The sequence below is a fragment of the Colobus angolensis genome, unplaced genomic scaffold (genome assembly GCF_000951035.1).
Source record: "Colobus angolensis palliatus isolate OR3802 unplaced genomic scaffold, Cang.pa_1.0 Scaffold268, whole genome shotgun sequence".
In the NCBI taxonomy this organism is placed as follows: Eukaryota; Metazoa; Chordata; class Mammalia; order Primates; family Cercopithecidae; genus Colobus; species Colobus angolensis.
In genome coordinates, this window is record NW_012115910.1 from 3,245,771 (window position 1) to 3,255,533 (window position 9,763).

General features: G+C 40.4%; 1 pseudogene across 1 annotated transcript; it reads left to right on the plus strand.

The window, feature by feature from the left end:
* The first annotated feature begins 6,880 nt into the window (after positions 1-6,880).
* On the plus strand, positions 6,881-8,431 carry LOC105515685 (annotated as a pseudogene). Its single transcript, XR_001002368.1, has one exon. The product of XR_001002368.1 is annotated as a mitochondrial inner membrane protein OXA1L pseudogene (transcript).
* The last annotated feature ends 1,332 nt before the right edge of the window (positions 8,432-9,763 follow it).

A 9,763-nucleotide genomic window follows, 5' to 3' on the forward strand; every position in this document is an offset into this window, starting at 1 on the left:
AGTTCTACCAAACATTTCACAAAGAATTAATGTCAAACCCTTGCAAACTTGTCCAAAAACTTGAGAGAAAAGAACATTTCCTAACTCTATGAGGCCAGCATGACTCTGAAAACATAGGCAGACAAAGACTACAGACTAATATTTCTTATGAATATTGATGCAATAATTCTCAACAAAATACTACAAACCAAATTCAACAGTACATTAAAGAGTTTATAACCCCTGACAAGTAGTATTTATAAGAATGGTTCAACATATGAAAATCAATCAATGTCATATACCCCGATAACAAAACTGAAGGAGGAACTGATTATCACAATTGATGCAGAAAAAGTATTTGACAAAATTCCACATCCTTTCGTGATAAAAACACTCAACAACTAGAAAAAAAGAAAATTATTTTAACATAATAGACGTAACATATAAAAAACCCACAGCAAACATACTCAATAGTGAATGACTGAATATTTTCATCTAAGCTAGAGAAAAAGGCAAAAATGCCCAATTTCATGACATATGTTCATCATAGTACTAGATGTTTTAGCCAAAGCAATCAGACAAGAAAAAGAGAAATAAAATGCATCCAAATTTGGAAAGGAAAAAGTCAAATTACCTCTGCTCACAGATGACATGATCATATACAGAAAACCCTAAAGCTTCTACAAAATACCTGCTAGAACTAATAAACAAATTTAGCAATGAAATAGGATTACAAATCAGTTGTATATGCAAATATGCAAAAAATCAGTTGCATTTCTATACACAACAATGAACAATCTGATAATAAAATTAAGAAAACAATTCAATTCCAATAGCATCAAAAATAAAATACCCATATTAACTAAAGAAGTTAATGATGTGTATGATAGAAACTATAGGCCAGGCACAGTGGCTGATGCCTGTAATCCTAGCATCTTGGGAGGCTGAGCTGGGCAGATCACAAGGTCAGGAGTTCAAGACCAGCCTGGCCAATATGGTGAAACTCCATCTCTACTAAAAATACAAAAAAAAATTAGCTGGACATGGTGGCACATGCCTGTTATCCAAGCTACTCAGGAGGCTGAGGCAGGAGAATTGCTTGAACCCGGGAGGCAGAGATTGCAGTGAGACGAGATCGTGCCACTGCACTCCAGCCTGGGTGACAGATCTAGACTCTGTCTCAAAGAAAAAAAAAACTATAAAACATTGCTGAAATAAATTAAAGAGGAAAGATTCGTGTTCATAGATTGGAACACTCAATATTGTTAAGATGTCAATATAACACAAAGTGATTGAGAAATTTAATGTAATCACTAACAAAATCACAATTTTTGGTAGAAATAGAAAAACCCATCCTAAAATTTATACAGAATCCCAAGGGATCTCAAACTGCCAATCTTGATTGAAAAAAAAAGCTGGAGGACTCATGTACGCTGATTTCAAAACTTAGCACAAAGCTACAGGAATGAAAATTGTGTTGTACTGGTATTAAGACAGTATCCAAATTAAGACATTGAGTATCCCTTAAGACATATAGATGAATGGAACAAAACAGGGAGCCCAGAAATAAACCCTTGTGTATATAGTCAAATTATTTTCAGCAAGAGTGCCAAGACCATTCAATGTGGAAAGAAGATTCACCCTCTTTTTAACAAATGGTCCTGGGAAAACCGAATACCCAAATGCAAAATTAATGTGGGCACCATATATAAAAATCAACTCAAAATGGATCAAAGATCTACATATAAGGGCTATAAAACTCTTGAAAGAAAACGTAGGATAAAATCTTCATGACATTAGATTTGGTAATGATTTCTTGGGTATGACACTAAAGGCACAGGCAATAAAGAAAAATTAGACATTGGATTTTATAAAAATTTTAAAATTTTATGCATCAAAAGACCCTACGAACAAAGCAAAAAGGCAATTCACAGAATTGGAGAAAATATTTGAAAATCGTATATCTGATAAGAGATTAATATCTACAATATATAGAGAACTCTTAAAGCTCAATTACAAAAAAAGCAGTCTTATCCAAAAAATGGGCAAAGGATTTGAATAGATATTTCTCCAAGGAAGATATACAAATGACCAGTAGCTACATGAAAAGATCTTCAACATCACTAGTTATAATGGAAAATGCAAATCAAACCATGATGAGATACAATCTCACACACGTTAGACTATTATCAAAAAGAAATAACTAAATAACAGAAAATAACAAGTGTTAGCAAGAATGTAGAGAAATTGAAACCCTTGAGCACTGTTGGTGGGAAGGTAAACTGGTGCAACAGCTGTGGAAAACAGTGTGGCAGTTCCTGAAAATATCAAATATAGAATTACCATATGATCCAGCAATTCTACCTCTGGGTATACACCCAAGAGGAATGAAAGCACAGACCCAAATATCTGTACACTCATGTTCACAGCAGCATTATTTACAATAGTCAAAATATGGAAGCAACCTCTCAGGGCCACCTATGGAAGACAGAATAATTGAAATGTACTGTACATATACAATGGAATATTATTCACCTATCAAAAGGAAGAAATCCTTATATATGGGTCTCAGTCTGCTTGTGCTGCTGTAACAGAATACCAAAAACTGGATAATTTATAATGAACAGAAATTTATTTCTTATAGTCTTGGGGGCTATAAGTCCAAGATCAAGATGCCAGCAGAGTCATCATCTGGTTCAGGGCGACTCTCTGCTTCCAAGAAGAGGCCTTATTGCTGCAGCCTCCAGAAGGGAGAAGCACGTGTTCTCACATGGCAAAAGGAAGAAAGGCAAAAGGGGGACAAACTCCTTCATCAAGTCCTTTGATAAGGGCACCTAATCCCACTCCTGATGGAAGAGCTCTCTTGATCTAATCACCATGTAAAACCCCCACCTCTTCATAGTACCACATCAGTAACACCTGGATTTTCAAGTTGATCCATTCAAATCATAGCAACGTGCCACAATATGGATGAACCTTAAGACATTAAGCCAAGGGAAATAAACCAGTCACAAAAAAACAATTTGTGACTCTACTTATATGAGATATCTAGAATAGTCAAATTCACAGAGACAAAAAATTAAATGGTGGTTGCCAGGGACAGAGGGGAGTAAGAAGTGGGGAATTGTTGTTTAATGAATACGAAGTTTCGGTTTTGAAGGATGGAAAGCATTCTAGAGATGGGTGGTGGTGATGGTTGCACAACCATGTGAATGGACTCAGTACCCCAGAACTGTGCACTCAGAATGGTTAAGATAGTACATTTTATGTTATGTGAATCCTGCCACAATAACAAAAATGTGTTATTTAAAAATGAGCAATGCAGAAGGAATGGAGCGTTTTTAAGCAAATAATGACATTATTTTTTCTGTATTTTAGGAAGTTTATTTAACCAAAACCATGGAGAACAGCATGAAAGAAAGAAAAACAGTAAATGTTGGGTGAAGGCATAAATGAAGACCTGGACTAAGACCATATGTTTTCAAGAGAGGAGACGACATGCTCAGGAGACACTTGTATGGTATCATTGGTAGGAATTTGTGACCAACTCGAGACGAGGGAGTGAGAGAAGCAGATGGTAAGCTGTGGGACCCTGTCCTCGTAACTTGAGGGGAAGGAAGCAGCATCACCATGACAGAGAAAACAGGAAAAGCAGCTGAGAAAGAGGAGGTGGAGTTCAGGGCTTTACACGAGTTGAAGGGATATCACCCAAATGAAACTCGTCACTGAGATTCTGCGGTCGGGTATGTCAGTGCCGTGGACTGAATGTTTGTGTCCCCTCACAAATTCAGATGTTGCAACCCTCACTTCCCATGTGATGGTATTAGAATGTGGGGCTTTGGGGAGGTGATTAGGTCACAAAGGTGGAGTCCCCATGATGTGATCAGCATCCTTTTAGAAGACATTGCAGAACTCCCTAAAGTACTTCCTCCCCTTCTCACCATCTCTTTCTCTCTCTGCTGTGTGAAGATAGAAGGAGAAGGCAGCCATTTCCAAACCAAGAAGAAGGGCTTCACCAGACACTGGATCTGCTGGACCTTGATCCTGGCTTCCCAGCCTTTGGAACTGTGAGAAATCGATTTTTCAGCCCAACCTGAAAAAACACTTAGTCTCATTCTCAGAAATGTCTTGGTTTGAGATACATATTTGAGAATTATGAGTGAATAGACAGTAAAGATCTGAATATGAAAAAAGTGGCTGAAAAAACCTGGTGACTTACCCAAGATGGCCCGCAGAAGCCAGAAGGTTTACATCATCTCTGGAACACAAATCTCTTACTGAAACGTTTCTTCTATATTCATTTGCATTAAATCATTAATTTTATGTAAAATAATGACCACTACTTGTCTATAATTATAATTATTATTTTTAGTACTACACATCTGCAAGTCATGACAGTTTTGCACAAGAAAACAAATCTTGTGAGAGGCAAGAGCTATGACCTCAATTTTATAGAGGAAATATTCTATTAACCTCTGCAGATACTGCATGTTTGGAGCCAGTTCAACAATCTTGTGACATATGCTCAGGAGGAAATATAGACCTGGGTAATTTTCCTGCATGACTTCAGCATATAATAGCTGTAATAGTCGCTTATTAGAAACACCTACTTCTAAAAATGGGTGGGAACTGCAAGAATCTTAGCTGTATCTATGATCAGGAGTTTAGGCTACCTGGAGGCATAGTTATTGTGGAATATATTTCCATTCTAACAAAACATTTGATTCTGGATCTTAGCATCAAGTCTTAGCATATTTTTCTCAGCAGAAACTATCACATAGTAAGCAGTCGGCAAATGTTCATGAATGATGCTAATATTGGAAATGTTTATTGTTGATTGCCATGGTAAGGTAGTGAGTTTCTTTTTTGAATTGGAATTAACTGTTGAGTAGCTGCTAAATATTATTAGAACCAACCAGTAGAAGGGGAGTGACTGAGTAAATAAGCAAGACATGCCCATCACCATGGACAGGTCAGGCCTCCACAGTTTTAAGAATCGTCTCTGAGCACCGGGATGCAAAATTGGCAGGTGATGTTAGCAAATACTATTGGTGGAAAGTCACCTCCCACAGTTGTTCGCTGGGTTTTTATCCAGGAATCAGGACCTCATTGAGGATGTCAGGCACAGCTTCCCAGAGAAAAGACCAGTATGACAGGAGTGTCCACAAGAAGGGCTGTTGGAACTTGAGAGGCATAATATGGGATGAAATGGAGAGGTAGGGCACCTCATCTTTTCCCTCACCCTCAGGGAGGGCTCCAATGCTGAGTCCTGCAGGGGAAGAGGTGCCTTTTGTCAGGACCACTCAAACTGGCCAGATGGCCTCTGTGCCCACAAGGGTGGAGAGTAAAACTAGTCAGGTTTCTCTAGAGGGACAGAACTAATAGGATATAGATATAGATACAGATACAGACATAGACAGGGACAGAGATACAGATACAGATATAGATATAGATATAGATATAGATATAGATATAGATATAGATAAAGGGGAGTTTATTAAGTATTAACTCACATGATCACAAGGTCCCACAACAGGCTGTCTGCAAGCTGAGGAGCAAGGAGAGACAGTCTGAGTCCCAGAACTGAAGAATCTGGAGTCTGATGTTTGAGGGCAGGAAGCATCCAGCATAGGAGAAAGATGTAGGTTAGGAGGCTAGGTCCCCTCTCCCTTTCACGTTTTTCTGCCTGCTTTATATTCTCTGGCAGCTGATTAGATTGTGCCCCACCAGATGAAGGGTGGATCTGCCTTCCCTTGCCCACTGACTCAAATGTTAATTTCTTTTGGCAACACCCTCACAGACACACTCAGGATCAATACTTTGTATCCTTCAATGCAATCAAGTTGGCACTCAGTATTAACCATTACAGTGGTGTTTGACTTTCTGCGTGTCATCCCCAGGAGACTGCCAGCCCACTGCCCCTTAATATCTTTGCACAAAGATTAGGCTGGGCACAGTAGCTCATGCCTGCAATCCCAATGTCTTGGAAGACCAAGGTGGGATGACTGCTTAAGGCCAAGAGTTCAAGACCCACCTGGGCAACACAGCAAAACTTTATCTCTACAAAATGTTTTTTTTTAATTAGCTGGGCATGGGGCACACATCTGTAGTCTCAGCTACTTGGGAAGCCAAGACAGGAGGATTGTTTGAAGCCAGAAGTTCGAGGTTGCAGTGAGCCACAATGATGCCACTGCACTCCAGCCTGGACAGCAGAGTGAGACCCTGTCCCTAAGAAAAAAAAATTAAGTTGGTAAGATAATATGTTCTCTGTTCTGGATTTGTTGCTTTTTTTTTTAGAGACTGTCTCGCTATGTAGCCCAGGCTGCAGTGTGGCTATTCACAGGTACAATTCCTCCACTGGTCAGCATGAAAGTTTTGACCTGCTCCATTTTTGACCTGGGCTGCTTCACTCCTCCTTGGGCAACCTGATGGTCCCTCATTCCCAGGAGGTCACTGTATTGATGTGGAACTTAGTGTGGACACCTCACGGTCACAGCGCACGACAGACCAGAACTCCTGGGCTTGAGCAATTCTCCCACTGGACACTGGCCAGCGGTGTTCTGGGATTTTTTTAAAAAGAGAATCTTAACTTAAAATTTATTTTTTAAAAAGTGAATATTTGTAATAGAAAAGTCTCTGGGGATTGCAATAAACAAATATTCAAAGTCAATGATTTTAATTAATTTTTTAAACCTCAAATTTTCTGTCTCATTGAGGGGGAAGATTATACAATAGTATTTTACAAGGAATGTTGTACTTGCAATCATAGACTCTAAGCTGGAATTATAGCTCTGTCTTTTCTCTTCTGTGTGATCTAGAGTACAGGTCTCTTAACCTCATCTATAATTTGGAGATAAGTATTCATCACTTACCTAGTATTTAAAAACTAAAAGCTCCTCTTCCGGACAAAATGGCGATGGGACTGATGTGCGGACGCCGGGGGGTTCTGCGCCTGCTACAGTCCGGGCGTCGGGACCACAGCGTCACAGGGCCCTCGCCATGGCTCGGGAAACCGCTGACCGCACGGCTCCTATTCCCAGCAGCCCGGTGCTGCTGTCGCCCACACTACCTCTTCCTTGCGGCTTCCGGCCCCCGCAGCCTCAGTACCTTTGCCATCTCGTTTGCAGAAGTCCAGGTTCAGGCCCCTCCTGTTGTTTCTGCAACTCCCTCACCCGCAGCGGTACCTGAGGTGGCTTCTGGAGAGACTGCAGATGTAGTCCAAGCTGCTGCAGAGCAGAGCTTCGCTGAACTGGGGCTGGGGTCATACACCCCAGTGGGACTGATCCAGAATTTACTGGAATTTATGCATGTTGACCTGGGCTTACCTTGGTGGGGGGCCATTGCTGCATGTACAGTCTTTGCCTGCTGCCTCATTTTTCCTCTCATCGTGATGGGCCAGCGAGAGGCAGCCAAGATCCACAATCACTTGCCAGAGATCCAGAAGTTTTCCAGTCGAGCCAGAGAGGCCAAGTTGGCGGGAGACGATACTGACTTTTACAAGGCTTCCTCGGAGATGGCATTTTACCAGAAAAAAACATGGTCTTAAACTCCTTAAACCTCTCATTCTTCCTCTGACTCAGGCCCCAATCTTCATCTCCTTCTTCATTGCTTTGAGAGAGATGGCCAACCTTCCTGTGGTCAGCCTGCAGACAGGTGGCCTCTGGTGGTTCCAGGATCTCACGGTATCCGATCCCACCTACATGTTACCACTGGTAGTCACTGCCACAATGTGGGCTGTCCTTGAGCTAGGTGCTGAGACAGGTGTGCAAAGTTCTGACCTTCAGTGGATGAGAAATGTGATCAGAGTGATGCCCCTGATAGCCTTGCCCGTAACCATGCATTTCCCCACGGCAGTGTTTATGTACTGGCTGTCCTCCAATTTGTTTTCCCTGGGCCAAGTATCCTGTCTCCGGATTCCAGCAGTACGCACTGTACTTAAAATCCCCCAGCGTGTTGTACATGACCCTGACAAATTACCTCCACGGGAAGGCTTCCTAGAGAGCTTCAAAAAAGGCTGGAAAAATGCTGAAATGGCGCGTCAGCTGCGAGAGCGTGAACAACGCATGCAGAATCACTTGGAGCTAGCAGCCAGGGGTCCCTTACGACAGACCTTTACCCACAACCCTCTCCTACAACCTGGAAATGATAACCCTCCCAATATCCCTAGCAGCAGCAGCAGCAGCAGCAAACCAAAGTCAAAGTATCCCTGGCGTGACACCCTTGGCTGACTTACGTTCCGTACGCATTCTGGCAGGAACTCTGTCTCTTCAAAGACTCATCCTCAAAACAAGACTTGACACTGTGTCCTTGCCCCAATCCTAGGAACTGTGGCACACAGAGATGTTCATTTTAAAAACGATTTCACGAAACACTCTTATACTCATGTTTATAAGAGAGCACTGGGTAGCCAAGTGATCTTCCCATTCACAGAGTTAGTAAACCTCTGTACTACAAAAAAAAAAAAAAAAAAAAAAAAAAAAAAAAAACTAAACTAAAAGCTATACAAAGAAAAAGTGTTATCCTGGAGAGTGAAAGGACAGGCATAAAATAAACTGCTTTTTGCCTCTTCAGTATTCACAGTACTGAAAACTTATATCTGAGGTACTTGCATAAAATCACATACTTTAAATGAATGTGCACAATGCTGACTGTGGAGATTATATGATCACTGGAATCCAGAACTCAAAAAGACCAGAAAAGTGATGTTTTCAAACACTTACAGTAATTAAGATCCTTATTGAAGAAGAATCTGGATCAGTTTTCACTTTTCTTTTTCAAGAAATGGTATGCAAAATATTTGATTTCTTTAAAGATAATGGAAACTTTAGGTGAATAGAATCTGGCTAGATGCAGATTTGTTAGCCAGAATCTGGAAGCAGGTTACTCAGTGGTTGACAAATAAGACTAAACGTGGGACCAAAGTCAGGTGACACAAACCAGTGATGTGGCATTTATCTTGATCGAAGTTTAGAATCATAGGAAAAGATGTATTCCTGCAGCCTCCCTGTCTGAAATAAAGCCACAGGGAGAGTTGTGGGAAATAATCCATACTCAGATTATAAGAACTAAGGAACCATTATTGAAAACAACTCACACAGGCAGAAATAAGGTACTGGCTGGAGGCAGTCAGTATATGCAAAATATTTTAGGGTAATCAACATAGATTCTGGTAGAAAAATTGTGAAGTGATGCTGAATGGAGTGATGGTGAGACTCTTCACTAATAAAGCAAGACCAGTGTTTAGATGAATAGAACTCCAGAGATTTTAGCTTCTTGGGGCAAAGTACAATATACACAAAATTAAGAAGTTAGAATATTTGCCAAATAGCTAAGTTTTCGAGTTTCTCACACTTTTAAACGTTGTTTTTTTATCTTCCAATTTATATAGAAATTTGGATTTTTATGTATTAATTACATTCAAAATAGATGGTGTGGATCTCTTATTTCTTGTTTTAACACTCTATAAGATATTTGGCTATAGGGTCTCCAATATATCACTGTCATTTGGTGCCAGACATACCAAATTTTAGATACCAAGCTCCTGGAGAATTACAATTTCTAGGGGTTTTTCCCCGTTATTCCACTTATTTCTCTCATCATCTTATACTTGTAAAGCCATCCTCTTTCATAACACTTATGACTTTCTGCTTTATGGCACTTATTTGCTTAACAACGAGACTCATCCAGGCTAGACACTGAGGTATATATAAAAGATTCATGGGTAAGGATGGCAATATCTTTCCCTCCTCAACAGCTTGGTGGTGAGATGAATTTCTAAGCATAT